Here is a 17,311-nt window from a genome sequence, read left to right on the forward strand (position 1 = left end):
AGATGTAATCCAAAGGGAACAGGAAAAAGCTGAAAATACTCATCGATAAAAACCATCTTCTTTCTTCATCAAATGTAATCCAAAGGGAAAAGGAAAAAGCGGAAAATACTCGTCGATAAAAACCATCTTCTTTCTTCATCAGATGTAATCCAAATGGAAATCGAAAAAGCGGAAAATGCTCGTCGATAAAAACCATCTTCTTTCTTCATCAGATGTAATCCAAAGGGAAAACGTAAAAGTGGAAAATGCTCGTCGATAAAAGACATTTTCTTTCTTCATCAGATGTAACACAAAGGGAACATGAAAAAGCAGAAAATACTTGTCAATAAAAACCATCTTCTTTCTTCATCAGATGTAATCCAAAGGGACAAAAAAAAAACGGAAAAAACTCATCAATTAAAAACCATCTTCTTTCTTCATCAGATGTAATCCAAAGGGAAAAAAAAAACAGAAAAAACTCATCAATTAAAAAACATCTTCTTTCTTCATCAGATGTAATCCAAAGGGAACATGAAAAAGCGGAAAATACTCGTCGATAAAAACCATCTTCTTTCTTCATCAGATGTAATCCAAAGGGAACATGAAAAAGATGAAAATACCCATTGATAAAAAAACATCTTCTTTCTTCATCAGTTGTAATCCAAAGGGAAAAGGAAAAAGCGGAAAATAATCGTCGATAAAAACCATCTTCTTTCTTCATCAGATGTAATCCAAAGGGAACATGAAAAAGCAGAAAATGCATGTCGATAAAAACCAACTTATTTCTTCATCAGATGTAATCCAAAGGGAAAACGAAAAAGAGGAAAACACTCGTCGATAAAAACCATCTTCTTTCTTCATCAGATGTAATCCAAAGGGAAAACAAAAAAGCGGAAAATGCTTATCGATAAATACCATCTTCTTACTTCGTCAGATGTAATCCAAAGGGAACACGAAAAGCAGAAAATACTCGTCGATGAAAACCATCTTCTTTCTTCATCAGATGTAATCCAAAGAGAACATGAAAAAGTGGAAAATACTGGTCGATAAAAACCATCTTCTTTCTTCATCAGCTGTAATCCAAAGGGAACATGAAAACGTGATGAATATCCATCGACAAAACCCATCTTCTTTCTTCATCAGATGTAATCCAAAGGGAACAGGAAAAAGCTGAAAATACTCATCGATGAAAACCATCTTCTTTCTTCATCAAAAGTAATCCAAAGGGAAAACGAAAAAGCGGAAAATACTTGTCGATAAAAACCATCTTCTTTCTTCATCAGATGTAATCCAAAGGGAAAATGAAAAAGTGGAAAATACTCGTCGATAAAAAACATTTTCTTTCTTCATCAGATGTAACACAAAGGGAACATGAAAAAGCAGAAAATACTCGTCAATAAAAACCATCTTCTTTCTTCATCAGATGTAATCCAAAGGGACAAAAAAAAACGGAAAAAACTCATCAATTAAAAACCATCTTCTTTCTTCATCAGATGTAATCCAAAGGGACAAAAAAAAACGGAAAAAACTCATCAATTAAAAACCATCTTCTTTCTTCATCAGTTGTAATTCAAAGGGAACATGAAAAAGCAGAAAATACTCGTCAATAAAAACCATCTTCTTTCTTCATCAGATGTAATCTAAAGGGAAAAAAAAAAACAGAAAAAACTCATCAATTAAAAAACATCTTCTTTCTTCATCAGATGTAATCCAAAGGGAACATGAAAAAGCGGAAAATACTCATCGATAAAAACCATCTTCTTTCTTCATCAGATGTAATCCAAAGGGAACATGAAAAAGATGAAAATACCCATTGATAAAAAAACATCTTCTTTCTTCATCAGTTGTAATCCAAAGGGAAAAGGAAAAAGCGGAAAATAATCGTCGATAAAAACCATCTTCTTTCTTCTTCAGATGTAATCCAAAGGGAACATGAAAAAGCAGAAAATGCATGTCGATAAAAATCAACTTATTTCTTCATCAGATGTAATCCAAAGGGAAAACGAAAAAGAGGAAAACACTCGTCGATAAAAACCATCTTCTTTCTTCATCAGATGTAATCCAAAGGGAAAACAAAAAAGCGGAAAATGCTTATCGATAAATACCATCTTCTTACTTCGTCAGATGTAATCCAAAGGGAACACGAAAAAGCAGAAAATACTCGTCGATGAAAACCATCTTCTTTCTTCATCAGATGTAATCCAAAGAGAACATGAAAAAGTGGAAAATACTGGTCGATAAAAACCATCTTCTTTCTTCATCAGTTGTAATCCAAAGGGACAAAAAAAAACGGAAAAAACTTATTGATTAAAAACCATCTTCTTTCTTCATCAGATGTAATCCAAAGGGAACATGAAAAAGTGAAGAATATAAATCGATACAACCGACCTTCTTTCTTCATCAGATGTAATCCAAAGGGAAAACGAAAAAGCGGAAAATGCTTATCGATAAATACCATCTTCTTACTTCATCAGATGTAATCCAAAGGGAAAACGAAAAAGTGGAAAATACTCGTCGATAAAAAACATTTTCTTTCTTCATCAGATGTAACACAAAGAGAACATGAAAAAGCAGAAAATACTCGTCAATAAAAACCATCTTCTTTATTCATCAGATGTAATCCAAAGGGACAAAAAAAAACGGAAAAAACTGATTGATTAAAAACCATCTTCTTTCTTCATCAGATGTAATCCAAAGGGAACATGAAAAAGTGAAGAATATAAATCGATACAACCGACCTTCTTTCTTCATCAGATTTAATCCAAAGGGAAAACGAAAAAGCGGAAAATGCTCGCTTATGCAAACCATGTTCTTTCTTCATCAGATGTAATCCAAAGGGAAAACGAAAAAGCGGAAAATAATCGTCGATAAAAACCATCTTCTTTCTTCATCAGATGTAATCCAAAGTAAACATGAAAAAGCAGAAAATACTCATTGATAAAAACCATCTTATTTCTTCATCAGATGTAATCCAACGAGAAAACAAAAAAGCGGAAAATACTCGTCGATAAAAACCATCTTCTTTCTTCATCAGATGTAATCCAAAGGGAAAACGAAAAAGCGGAAAATGCTCGTCGATAAAAACCATCTTCTTTCTTCATCAGATATACCCCAAAGAAAAAACAAAAACGTGGAAAATACTCATCGATAAAAACCATCTTCTTTCTTCATCAGATGTAATCCAAAGAGAACATGAAAAAGCGGAAAATACTGGTCGATAAAAACCATCTTCTTTCTTCATCAGTTGTAATCCAAAGGGAACATGAAAAAGTGATGAATATCCTTCGACAAAACCCATCTTCTTTCTTCATGAGATGTAATCCAAAGGGAACAGGAAAAAGCTAAAAATACTCATCGATAAAAACCATCTTCTTTCTTCATCAGATGTAATCCAAAGGGAAACGGAAAAAGCGGAAAATAATCGTCGATAAAAACCATCTTCTTTCTTCATCAGATGTAATCCAAAGGGAACATGAAAAAGCAGAAATTGCTTGTCGATAAAAACCAACTTATTTCTTCATCAGATGTAATCCAAAGTGAAAACGAAAAAGTGGAAAATACTCGTCGATAAAAACCATCTTCTTTCTTCATCAGATGTAATCCAAAGGGAAAACAAAAAAGCGGAAAATGCTTATCGATAAATACCATCTTCTTACTTCATCAGATGTAATCCAAAGGGAACACGAAAAAGCAGAAAATACTCGTCGAAAAAATCATCTTCTTTCTTCATCATAAGTAATCCAAAGGTAATATGAAAAAGCGGAAAATAGTCGTCGATAAATACCATCTACTGTCATCCTCAGATGTAATCCAAAAGGAACACGAAAAAGCTGAGAATACTCATCGAAAAAATCATCTTCTTTCTTCATCAGATGTAATCCAAAGGGAACATGAAAAAGTGATGAATATCCATCGAGAAAACCCATCTTCTTTCTTCATCAGATGTAATAAAATGGAACACGAAAAAGCGGAAAATACTCATTGATTAAAACCATATTCTTTATTCATCAGATGTAATCCAAATGGAAAACGAAAAAGCGGAAAATAATCATCGATAAAAACCATGTTCTTTCTTCATCACATGTAATCCAAAGGGAAAACGAAAAAGCGGAAAATACTCGTCGATAAAAACCATCTTCTTTCTTCATCAGATGTAATCCAAAGGGAAAACGAAAAAGCAGAAAATATTCATCGAAAAAAGCCATCTTCTTTCTACATCAGATGTAATCCAAAGGGAAAACGAAAAAGCGGAAAATACTCGTCGATAAAAACCATCTTCTTTCTTCATCAGATGTAATCCAAAGGGAACACGAAAAAGCAGAAAATACTCATCGAAAAAAACATCTTCTTTCTTCATCAGATGTCATCCAAATGGAACATAAAAAAGCAGAAAATACTGGTCGATAAAACCATCTTCTTTCTTCATCAGTTGTAATCCAAAGGGAACATGAAAAAGTGATGAATATCCATCGATAAAACCCATCTTCTTTCTTCATCAGATGTAATTCAAAGGGAACAGGAAAAAGCCGAAAATACTCGTCGATAAAACCCATCTTCTTTCTTCATCAGATGTAATATAAAAGGAATATGAAAAAGCGCAAAATACTCGTCGATAAAAACCATCTTCTTTCTTCATCAAATGTAATCCAAAGGGAAAAGCGGAAAATACTCGTCGATAAAAACCATCTTCTTTCTTCATCAGATGTAATCCAAAGTAAACATGAAAAAGCAGAAAATACTCATTGATAAAAACCATCTTATTTCTTCATCAGATGTAATCCAACGAGAAAACAAAAAAGCGGAAAATGCTCGTCGATAAAAACCATCTTCTTTCTTCATCAGATGTAATCCAAAGGGAAAACGAAAAAGCGGAAAATGCTCGTCGATAAAAACCATCTTCTTTCTTCATCAGATATACCCCAAAGAAAAAACAAAAACGTGGAAAATACTCATCGATAAAAACCATCTTCTTTCTTCATCAGATGTAATCCAAAGAGAACATGAAAAAGCGGAAAATACTGGTCGATAAAAACCATCTTCTTTCTTCATCAGTTGTAATCCAAAGGGAAAGCGAAAAAGCGGAAAATAATCGTCGATAAAAACCACCTTCTTTCTTCATCAGATGTAATCCAAAGGGAACATGAAAAAGCAGAAAATGCTCGTCGATAAAAACCGTCTTATTTCTTCATCACATGTAATCTAAAGAGAATATGAAAAAGCGGAAAATACTGGTCGATAAAAACCATCTTCTTTCTTCATCAGTTGTAATCCAAAGGGAACATGAAAAAGAGATGAATATCCATCGACAAAACCCATCTTCTTTCTTCATCAGATGTAATCCAAAGGGAACAGGAAAAAGCTGAAAATACTCATCGATAAAAACAATCTTCTTTCTTCATCAAATGTAATCCAAAGGGAAAAGGAAAAAGCGGAAAATACTCATCGATAAAAACCATCTTCTTTCTTCATCAGATGTAATCTAAAGGGAAAATGAAAAAGCGGAAAATACTCGTCGATAAAAACCATCTTCTTTCTTCATCAGATGTAATCCAAAGGGAACATGAAAAAGCAGAAAATACTCGTCGATAAAAACCATCACCTTTCTTCATTAGATGTAAACCAAAGGGAAAACAAAAAAGCGGAAAAAACTGATTGATTAAAAACCATCTTCTTTCTTCATCAGATGTAATCCAAAGGGAACATGAAAAAGTGAAGAATATAAATCGATACAACCGATCTTCTTTCTTCATCAGATGTAATCCAAAGGGAAAACGAAAAAGCGGAAAATGCTCGCTGATGCAAGCCATCTTCTTTCTTCATCAGATGTAATCCAAAGGGAAAACGAAAAAGCGGAAAATAATCGTCGATAAAAACCATCTTCTTTCTTTATCAGATGTAATCTAAAGTAAACATGAAAAAGCAGAAAATACTCATCGATAAAAACCATCTTATTTCTTCATCGGATGTAATCCAACGAGAAAACAAAAAAGCGGAAAATACTCGTCGATAAAAACCATCTTCTTTCTTCCTCAGATGTAATCCAAAGGGAAAACGAAAAAGCAGAAAATGCTCGTCGAGAAAAAGCATCTTCTTTCTTCATCAGATATATTCCAAAGAAAAAACAAAAATGTGTAAAATACTCATCGATAAAAACAATCTTCTTTCTTCATCAGATGTAATCCAAAGAGAACATGAAAGAGCGGAAAATACTGGTCGATAAAAACCATCTTCTTTCTTCATCAGTTGTAATCCAAAGGGAACATGAAAAAGTGATGAATATCCATGGACAAAACCCATCTTCTTTCTTCATCAGATGGAATCCAAAGGGAAAAGGAAAAAGCGGAAAATACTCGTCGATAACAACCATCTTCTTTCTTCATCAGATGTAATCCAAAGTGAAAAAAAAACGGAAAAAACTCATCAATTAAAAACCATCTTCTTTCTTCATCAGTTGTAATCCAAAGGGAACATGAAAAAGTGATGAATATCCACCGATAAAACCCATCTTCTTTCTTCATCAGATGTAATCCAAAGGGAACAGGAAAAATCTGATAATACTCATTGATAAAAAACATCTTCTTTCTTCATCAGATGTAATCCAAAGGGAACACAAAAAAGCGGAAAATACTCGTCAATAAAAACCATCTTCTTTCTTCATCAGATGTAATCCAAAGGGAACATGAAAAAGCTGAAAATACCCATTGATAAAAAATCATCTTCTTTCTTCATTAGTTGTAATCCAAAGGGAAAACGAAAAAGCAGAAAATAAGCGTCGATAAAAACCACCTTCTTTCTTCATCAGATGTAATCCAAAGGGAACATGAAAAAGCAGAAAATGCTCGTCGATAAAAACCATCTTATTTCTTCATCAGATGTAATCCAAAGGGAAAACGAAAAAGTGGAAAATACTCGTCAATAAAAAACATCTTCTTTCTTCATCAGATGTAATCCAAAGAGAACATGAAAAAGCTGAAAATACTGGTCGATAAAAACCATCTTCTTTCTTCATCAGATGTAATCCAAAGGGAACACGAAAAAGCAGAAAATACTCGTCGATAAAAACCATCTTCTTCCTTCATCAGATGTAATCCAAAGAGAATATGAAAAAGCGGAAAATACTGATCGACAAAAAACATCTCCTTTCTTCATCAGTTGTAATCCAAAGGGAACATGAAAAAGTGATGAATATCCATCGACAAAACCCATCTTCTTTCTTCATCAGATGTAATTCAAAGGGAACATGAAAAAGCAGAAAATGCTCGTCGATAAAAACCATCTTATTTCTTCATCAAATGTAGTCCAAAGGGAAAACGAAAAAGTGGAAAATACTCGTAGATAAAAACCATCTTCTTTCTTCATCAGATGTAATCCAAAGGGAAAACAAAAAGTGGAAAATGCTTATTGATAAAAACCATCTTCTTACTTCATCAGATGTAATCCAAAGGGAACGCGAAAAAGCAGAAAATACTCGTCGATAAAAACCATCTTTTTTCTTCATCAGATGTAATCCAAAGAGAACATGAAAAAGCAGAAAATACTGGTCGATAAAAAAACATCTTCTTTCTTCATCAGTTGTAATCCAAAGGGAACATGAAAAAGTGATGAATATCCATTGACAAAACGAATCTTCTTTCTTCATCAGATGTAATCCAAAGGGAACAGGAAAAAGTTGAAAATACTCATCGATAAAAACCATCTTCTTTCTTCATCAAATGTAATCCAAAGGGAAAAGGAAAAAGCGGAAAATATTCGTCGATAAAAACCATCTTCTTTCTTCATCAGAAGTAATCCAAAGGGAAAATGAAAAAGCGGAAAATACTCGTCGATAAAAACCATCTTCTTTCTTCATCAGATGTAATCCAAAGGGAAAACCAAAAAGCGGAAAAAACTGATCGATTAAAAACCATCTTCTTTCTTCATCAGATGTAATCCAAAGGGAATATGAAAAAGTGAAGAATATAAATCGATACAACCGATCTTCTTTCTTCATCAGATGTAATCCAAAGGGAAAACGAAAAAGCGGAAAATGCTCATCGATGCAAACCATCTTCTTTCTTCATCAGATGTAATCCAAAGGGAAAAAGAAAAAGCGGAAAATAATCGTCGATAAAAACCATCTTCTTTCTTCATCAGATGTAATCCAAAGTAAACATGAAAAAGCAGAAAATACTCGTCGATAAAAACCATATTATTTCTTCATCGGATGTAATCCAACGGGAAAACAAAAAAGCGGAAAATACTCGTCGATAAAAACCATCTTCTTTCTTCATCAGATGTAATCCAAAGGGAAAACGAAAAAGCAGAAAATGCTCGTCGAAAAAAACCATCTTCTTTCTTCATCAGATGTAATCCAAAGAGAACATGAAAAAAACGAAAATACTGATCGATAAAAACCATCTTCTTTCTTCATCAGTTGTAATCCAAAGAGAACATGAAAAAGCGGAAAATACTGGTCGATAAAGCCATCTTCTTTCTTCATCAGTTGTAATCCAAAGGGAACTTGAAGAAGTCATGAATATCCATCGACATAACCCATCTTCTTTCTTCATCAGTTGTTATCCAAAGGGAAAAATAAAAAGTGGAAAATACTCGTCGATAAAAACCATCTTCTTTCTTCATCAGATGTAATCCAAAGGGAAAATAAAAAAGCGGAAAATACTCATCGATTAAAACCTATCTTCTTTCTTCATCAGTTGTAATACAAAGGGAACATGAAAAAGTGCTCAATATCCATCGATAAAACCCAACTTCTTTCTTCATCAGATGTAATCCAAAGGGAAAACAAAAAAGCGGAAATTACGCATCGATTAAAAACCATCTTCTTTCTTCATCAGATGTAACCAAAAGGGAACATAAAAAAGCGGGAAAAAATGGTCGATTAAAGCCATCTTCTTTCTTCATCACATGTAGTCCAAAGGGAACACGAAAAAGCAGAAAATACTCGTCGATAAAAACCATCTTCTTTCTTCATCAGATGTAATCCAAAGGGAACACGAAAAAGCAGAAAATACTCGTCGATAAAAACCATCTTCTTTCTTCATCAGATGTAATCCAAAGAGAACATGAAAAAGCGGAAAATACTGATCGACAAAAAACATCTCCTTTCTTCATCAGTTGTAATCCAAAGGGAACATGAAAAAGTGATGAATATCCATCGACAAAACCCATCTTCTTTCTTCATCAGATGTAATTCAAAGGGAACATGAAAAAGCAGAAAATGCTCGTCGATAAAAACCATCTTATTTCTTCATCAAATGTAGTCCAAAGGGAAAACGAAAAAGTGGAAAATACTCGTAGATAAAAACCATCTTCTTTCTTCATCAGATGTAATCCAAAGGGAAAACAAAAAAGTGGAAAATGCTTATTGATAAAAACCATCTTCTTACTTCATCAGATGTAATCCAAAGGGAACGCGAAAAAGCAGAAAATACTCGTCGATAAAAACCATCTTTTTTCTTCATCAGATGTAATCCAAAGAGAACATGAAAAAGCAGAAAATACTGGTCGATAAAAAAACATCTTCTTTCTTCATCAGTTGTAATCCAAAGGGAACATGAAAAAGTGATGAATATCCATTGACAAAACGAATCTTCTTTCTTCATCAGATGTAATCCAAAGGGAACAGGAAAAAGTTGAAAATACTCATCGATAAAAACCATCTTCTTTCTTCATCAAATGTAATCCAAAGGGAAAAGGAAAAAGCGGAAAATATTCGTCGATAAAAACCATCTTCTTTCTTCATCAGAAGTAATCCAAAGGGAAAATGAAAAAGCGGAAAATACTCGTCGATAAAAACCATCTTCTTTCTTCATCAGATGTAATCCAAAGGGAAAACCAAAAAGCGGAAAAAACTGATCGATTAAAAACCATCTTCTTTCTTCATCAGATGTAATCCAAAGGGAATATGAAAAAGTGAAGAATATAAATCGATACAACCGATCTTCTTTCTTCATCAGATGTAATCCAAAGGGAAAACGAAAAAGCGGAAAATGCTCATCGATGCAAACCATCTTCTTTCTTCATCAGATGTAATCCAAAGGGAAAAAGAAAAAGCGGAAAATAATCGTCGATAAAAACCATCTTCTTTCTTCATCAGATGTAATCCAAAGTAAACATGAAAAAGCAGAAAATACTCGTCGATAAAAACCATATTATTTCTTCATCGGATGTAATCCAACGGGAAAACAAAAAAGCGGAAAATACTCGTCGATAAAAACCATCTTCTTTCTTCATCAGATGTAATCCAAAGGGAAAACGAAAAAGCAGAAAATGCTCGTCGAAAAAAACCATCTTCTTTCTTCATCAGATGTAATCCAAAGAGAACATGAAAAAACCGAAAATACTGATCGATAAAAACCATCTTCTTTCTTCATCAGTTGTAATCCAAAGAGAACATGAAAAAGCGGAAAATACTGGTCGATAAAGCCATCTTCTTTCTTCATCAGTTGTAATCCAAAGGGAACTTGAAGAAGTCATGAATATCCATCGACATAACCCATCTTCTTTCTTCATCAGTTGTTATCCAAAGGGAAAAATAAAAAGTGGAAAATACTCGTCGATAAAAACCATCTTCTTTCTTCATCAGATGTAATCCAAAGGGAAAACAAAAAAGCGGAAAATACTCATCGATTAAAACCTATCTTCTTTCTTCATCAGTTGTAATACAAAGGGAACATGAAAAAGTGCTCAATATCCATCGATAAAACCCAACTTCTTTCTTCATCAGATGTAATCCAAAGGGAAAACAAAAAAGCGGAAATTACGCATCGATTAAAAACCATCTTCTTTCTTCATCAGATGTAACCAAAAGGGAACATAAAAAAGCGGAAAAAAATGGTCGATTAAAGCCATCTTCTTTCTTCATCACATGTAGTCCAAAGGGAACACGAAAAAGCAGAAAATACTCGTCGATAAAAACCATCTTCTTTCTTCATCAGATGTAATCCAAAGGGAAAACGAAAAAGCGGAAAATATTCATCAATAAAAACCATCTTCTTTCTTCATCAGTTGTAATCCAAAGGAAACATGAAAAAGTGATGAATGTCCGTCGATAAAACCCATCTTCTTTCTTCATCAGATATAATCCAAAGGAAAAATGAAAGAGCGGAAAATACTCGTTGATAAAAACCATCTTCTTTCTTCATCAGATTTAATATAAAAGGAATTCAAAAAAGCGGATAATACGCGTCGATAAATCTCATCTTCTTTCTTCATCAGATATAATCCAAAGGGAACACGAAAAAACGGAAAATAATCGACGATAAAAACATCTTCTCTTTTCATCAGATGTAATCCAAAGGGAAAACGAAAAAGCTGAAAATACTCGTCGATAAAAACCATCTTCTTTCTTCATCAGATGTAATATAAAAGGAATGCGAAAAAGCGGAAAATACTCGTCGATAAAAATCATCTTCTTCCTTTATCAGATGTAATCCAAAGGGAACACGAAAAAGTGGAAAATACTCGTCGATAAAAACCATCTTCTTTGTTCATCAGATGTAAAACAAAGGGAAAACGAAAAAGCGGAAAATACTCGTCGATAAAAACCATCTTCTTTCTTCATCAGATGTAATCCAAAGGGAAAACGAAAAAGTGGAAAATACTCGTCGATAAAAACCATCTTCTTTCTTCATCAGATGTAATCCAAAGGGAACACGAAAATGCTGAAAATACTCGTCGATAAAAACTATCTTCTTTTTTCATCAGATGTAATCCAAAGGGAACATGAAAAAGCAGAAAATACTCGTCGATAAAAACCATCTTCTTTCTTGATCAAATGTAGTCCAAAGGGAAAACAAAAAAGCGGAAAATACTCGTCAATAAAATCCATCTTCTTTCTTCATTAGATGTAATCCAAAGGGAGCACGAAAAAGCAGAAAATTCTCATCAATAAAAAGCATCTTCTTTCTTCATCAGATGTAATCCAAAGAGAACATGTAAAAGCGGAAAATACGCATCGATAAAAACAATCTTCTTTCTTCATCAGATGTAATCCAAGGGGAACACAAAAAAGCGGAAAAAAAACATTGATATATAATATGTGATGGTATAATATCTTATGTTATTTACTTATAGTATAATATTGGCTGTCTATTGTCTTAGTTTATCACATATCAGTCATATATTATTCTGTACACTGGAGGTAGTATATTGTGTGCACAGATATCTGATATATACAGGATAATATGCAGCTGCTATAATATCTGATGTCTGTATTCATAGTATAATTTATACCATGACATATTTCCTGTATATGACATTTCATGTCTGTAGTCACTGTATATCATATATTAATCCATATACTATATGTGGTATACCGTATACACAGACATCAGACATCATATACTGAATAATATGTGACATTATATATTATACTATGACTATAGATATCAGATTTTACACCAGTCATATATTATCTTGTATATAACATCAGATGTCTGTGTATATATTATAATATATACAGTATACAGGATAATATGTGACTGGTATATGATAAAGCGTGACTACAGACACTAGATATTATATAGAGGATAATATATGAAGGTATAATAAATGATGCAGTATAGTATAAATAATATACCTGTATATGACATCTGATGGCTGTGCACAATATACCACATCCAGTATACAGGATAATATATGACTGGTGTATGATATACTGTGGCTACAGACATCAGATGACATACATCGGTCATATATTATCCTGTATACTGAATGTGATATAATGTGTGTACAGACATCAGATGTTACATAGATGAAAATATGTGGCTGGTGTAATATCTGCTGTGTCTGTACTCATAGTATAATATATACCAGACACATATTCTTCTGTATATAACACATCTGATGTCTGTAGTTACAGAATATCATATACAAATCTTTACACTAGATACAGCATACTATGTACATAGACATCCAATGTTACATACAGGATAATATGCAGCTGATACTATCAATACAGGCATCAGATATTGTATAATACATACCATCACATATTATCTGACTATGACATCTGATGTCTGTATCACAGTATATGACATATAGTCACATATTCTCCTGTATACTTGATGTAATATACTGTACTATGTTGTGCACAGACATCCACTGTTATATACAGGATAATACGCGACTGGTATAATATCTGATGTCTGTAGTTACAGTGTATCATATACCAGGCACATGTTCTCCTGTATAGTTGTAATGTGGTGCAGGGAGATAGCCGTGGGCAAGCTCCTTGTGTTTCACACCCCGGCAAGCTACATGAAAATGGAGGTCCTGGCTGGGTGTGTGGACTTTACCTACGGGGACGCTTCGTCTTTGCAGGCAGCATGGTGCCGGGGACTTTGGCTGGCCAGGACTGGATGTTATAGACTTCAAGGAGGGAGACCACCACCTCAAAATAAACTGTGTTTTACTGAACCATAATGTGAGGTGGAGTATGTACAGTGGATAGCGGGTGCAAATCTTCAAGGACGTTTCTGTTCACATAAGGAACATCTTTATACACATTCTCTCTTTACTTCCTAAACTCACACGGTTCTGCCTCAGTTAGTTCCTCTGCCTTCACTACAACTCAGAACAGTGTTTCGGGAGCTTCCCTTGTCCCCAATAATGGCACTACAGTTCAGTCAGCAAGAGTCTGCATCCTTTTCCCTTTAGAGAAGCTACTTCTGCCACTATGGCCTTTATTTAGCTTCTCTGCTTGCCGATGCCTCGGAACTACCATTCGGGGCATTCTCTTCATCTCGCATTCCCTGCTCTGATTCGTCCCGTTTCCTCTTTGGCTTAAGAAATAGGAACAGTCCCGCTAGGCTTCCTGCCCCAGATCCCGTCTTCGGAGAATCACTCACTCCTTCTAACTCTTTTCCTTGTCTCTACCCTGGATCACGATTCATTGCCTCGGTCTTCACTCACTTCAGGGACACCCACTTCATGTGGTTCTGCTCACTAGTCAAACAATAGGTCTGTTTCTACTGCATTCTGGGTTCTATCTGACTTCCTAACAGGAAACCCACTCTGTCCCTTCAGTTTTATCCCCTCACACTCTGGGCTAGTCCCGACTATTAACCCTGACTTCCCCTGTTAATGCCCTGCTTCTGGGCAGAACACAATCAATCACTAATAACGTAGATTACTAAACACATTATGCATCAAAATACACTGTAATAATACACGTCTTCAAGGGGAAACTTCCATACTGTATGTGCTATAATATGTGCACAGACTTTTGATGGTATATGTAGTACAGCATAATATAATAATAATAATCTTGATTTTTATATAGCGCCAACATATTCCGCAGCGCTTTGCATACATAATATGTCACTGATATATAATTTACCAGTCACATATTCTCCTGTATTCATATTCCTAAATAAAACCAGTTCCACTATAAAAAAAGGATATAACTGTATGTCACTGATATTTTGCTTTAAAAAAGCACTTTAATCAACCTTTTTCCCCTAACACCTAATCCTGAGTAACTGTTAGCGTAGTGTTAGTGTGTTAATATACTCACTGATCACCGTATTCTCCAGTATCCAGCACCGTTCTTCTTCTCTTCTGAGTGACGTCACCGCTCTGCAGACTGGGGTCACACTGCTCTGTATGTGACCTGGAAGTCTATATTACAATGTAAGCCTATGGAACCTCGCTCTGAGCCTCGTTCTGATGCTCCATAGACTTACATTGTAAGGCCACAGCCCCAATATCAGTATTTGGCCAGTATTTGGTCAGTATTTTTTCTCAGTAGTGGGAGCCAAAACCAGGAGTGGGTGATAAATGCAGAATTGGTGCACTTGTTTCTATTATACATTTTCTCTGATTGTTCCTCACCTGGTTTTGGCTCCCACTTCTGAGAAAAAATACTGACCGAATACTGACCAAATACTGATAGTGGGGCTATGGCCATAAAGTCACTTCTGGATCACACAGAGCACAGTGTGACCCAGATAGTCTGAATAGCCATCAGGTGACTCGGAAGAGGAGCACATCGGCACTAGATGCCTGAGAAGACGGCGATCGGTGAGTATATTAACACACTGACACTACAGTGCACTAATATTTACACAGGTTTGGAGAAAAACGTTAATGGCAGCACTTCTTTAGGAGGACTGTTTTGTCTATTTTACAAATGGAGGCGAGTATATATGAATTAATTCTATGAGGACAACATGCAATTTCCAAGCCACACACTTTTATTTGCAACACTGAGTTCTAGACAAATTTCTTTAGTCACTCTTTGTGATTGCAGACTGCTGAATCATGACAGAGTGCTAAGCACACATGGTCACAATGACCAAAAGAAAAAATACTGGCACTATCACCAGAATGGCAAGAGTGTGCAAAGCAGTCATCAAGGCAAAAGGTGGCTACTTTGAAGAACCTAGAATATAAGACATATTTTGAGTTGTTTCACACTTTTTTGTTAAGTATATAATTCCACATGTGTTAATTCATAGTTTTGATGCCTTCAGTGTGAATGTACAATTTTCATAGTCATGAAAATACAGAAAAATCTTTAAATGAGAAGATGTGTCCAAACTTTTGGTCTGTATTTTATATATATATATATATACATATATGTATATATATATATATATATATATATACATATATATATATACAGTACAGACCAAAAGTTTGGACACACCTTCTGTTCTGTGTCTACCTCCGTGTAAAGCCGAGCAAGCCGCTTTACCACAGTAGGTATATAATATATGTAAAAATTTGGGGCGTTAGTATATTGGAGTCTTAAAGGGTTATATGAAATCAGGCACAGTTAAATGGTGCTGTACATCATCCATCAGGTATTGTATAAATTACTTATTATATTAGGATACACGACGATACCTGCTTTACCTTGCATCAGGCAGTCGCCTCTGCCAATATTCAAGCCCATGTGCAGCAATATTTCTCTGTGCTTGTTGTCATATTGTGTGAATGAGAGAGGTGCTAATTAAACCATCTTAAGGCCTATTTACAGCCTTTTATGCCTACCAATACTGCGCATATATCCTTCAATTTTTATATATTGACTTTGCTTGTTAATTTTGTCACTTCAGGTTCAGTGTATAGATTTTCTATTGTAGATGGGGGATCACATTACTTATATATTTATTACCCTATCCATGTTTTTTGCATACCTTCTATACCTTTTGGATGCATATATCATTATTGTATTGGCCACAGTAGTTTCCCTGTAGGACATTCTGCTTTTTATTATTGTTGTTTTTACAGTGTCTCAGTAAAATGTATTTTTAACCTATGGATCTCTTCAGTTCTCTGGCTTTAGCACTTTAAGTCTGAGTTGATGTTTTGAATTCTATTATTAGGAAGTGCCATATATGTATCCATGTGGATATTTGTGAAAAATTTTCCCTGATATTTGTAACAATTTTAACAACCATCAGTGGCTTTGCGAACTCGCAATACTAGCACCTAAAAATGATAGCGTCAGCTCCATAAATCTACAAATACAAGGGAGAGTGCCGGGTCCAGCAACCACTTACATGTCCATTGATTCAGTCATGGATAGTGAACAAGCCGTAATGTACCCATTGGAGTTCCTGAATTCTTTGGAGCCTCCTGAAATGCCACTGCATAGGCTCACTTTAAAAATACAAGCTCCGATATTGTTGCTCAGGAACTTTGACCCACCAAAATTGTGTAATGGCACAAGGATGTGAGTTAAGAGTCTCATGCCCAATGTTATTGAAGCCATTATTCTTATTGAAAACCTTAATGGATAAAATGTTTACATTCCGCGTATCTCCTTTCTAGCAAGTGACATGCCTTTCCATTTTAAGCATGTGCAGTTCCCAATCCAATGTGCATTTGCTATGATTATAAACAAAACACAAGGTCAATCACTTAAAGTAGTTGGCATTTGGAGAGCCCTTGTTTTTCACATGGTCAACTCTACATTGCTTGCTCTAGGGTGGATAACCCCCAAAATCTTTTCGCATATGCACCTGAAGGTAAAATGAAAAATGTTGTTTGCCAAAAAGCACTACAATAGAGAGCTATGTATCTGTAAATCAATCTTACTCCTTTGTCCGTTAACCATTGATAGGTTAACGGACAAAGAGAGGGCTGTAGGGTTGCACTATGCTGTCCCTCTCTTATGGATGGCATGTGGCACTAACTGCATGCCCTTCCTCCCTTTTGGGATGCTTTATGATTTCTCCCTCCCCACCCCTCTATTATCTGGATGAGTGGTATGTTCCCTCTAATGTGGACAATGAGAACAGGAATGGCTAGTAAACCCTCTTCCTCTAACTTAAATGTTCCCTCAGAGCCAGTCTACTCCTCTTCTCAATTTGGAACTAGG

This window comes from Phyllobates terribilis, unplaced genomic scaffold (genome assembly GCF_046119375.1).
Source record: "Phyllobates terribilis strain yellow unplaced genomic scaffold, ASM4611937v1 Scaffold_4__5_contigs__length_816908805, whole genome shotgun sequence".
NCBI classification, from domain to species: domain Eukaryota; kingdom Metazoa; phylum Chordata; class Amphibia; order Anura; family Dendrobatidae; genus Phyllobates; species Phyllobates terribilis.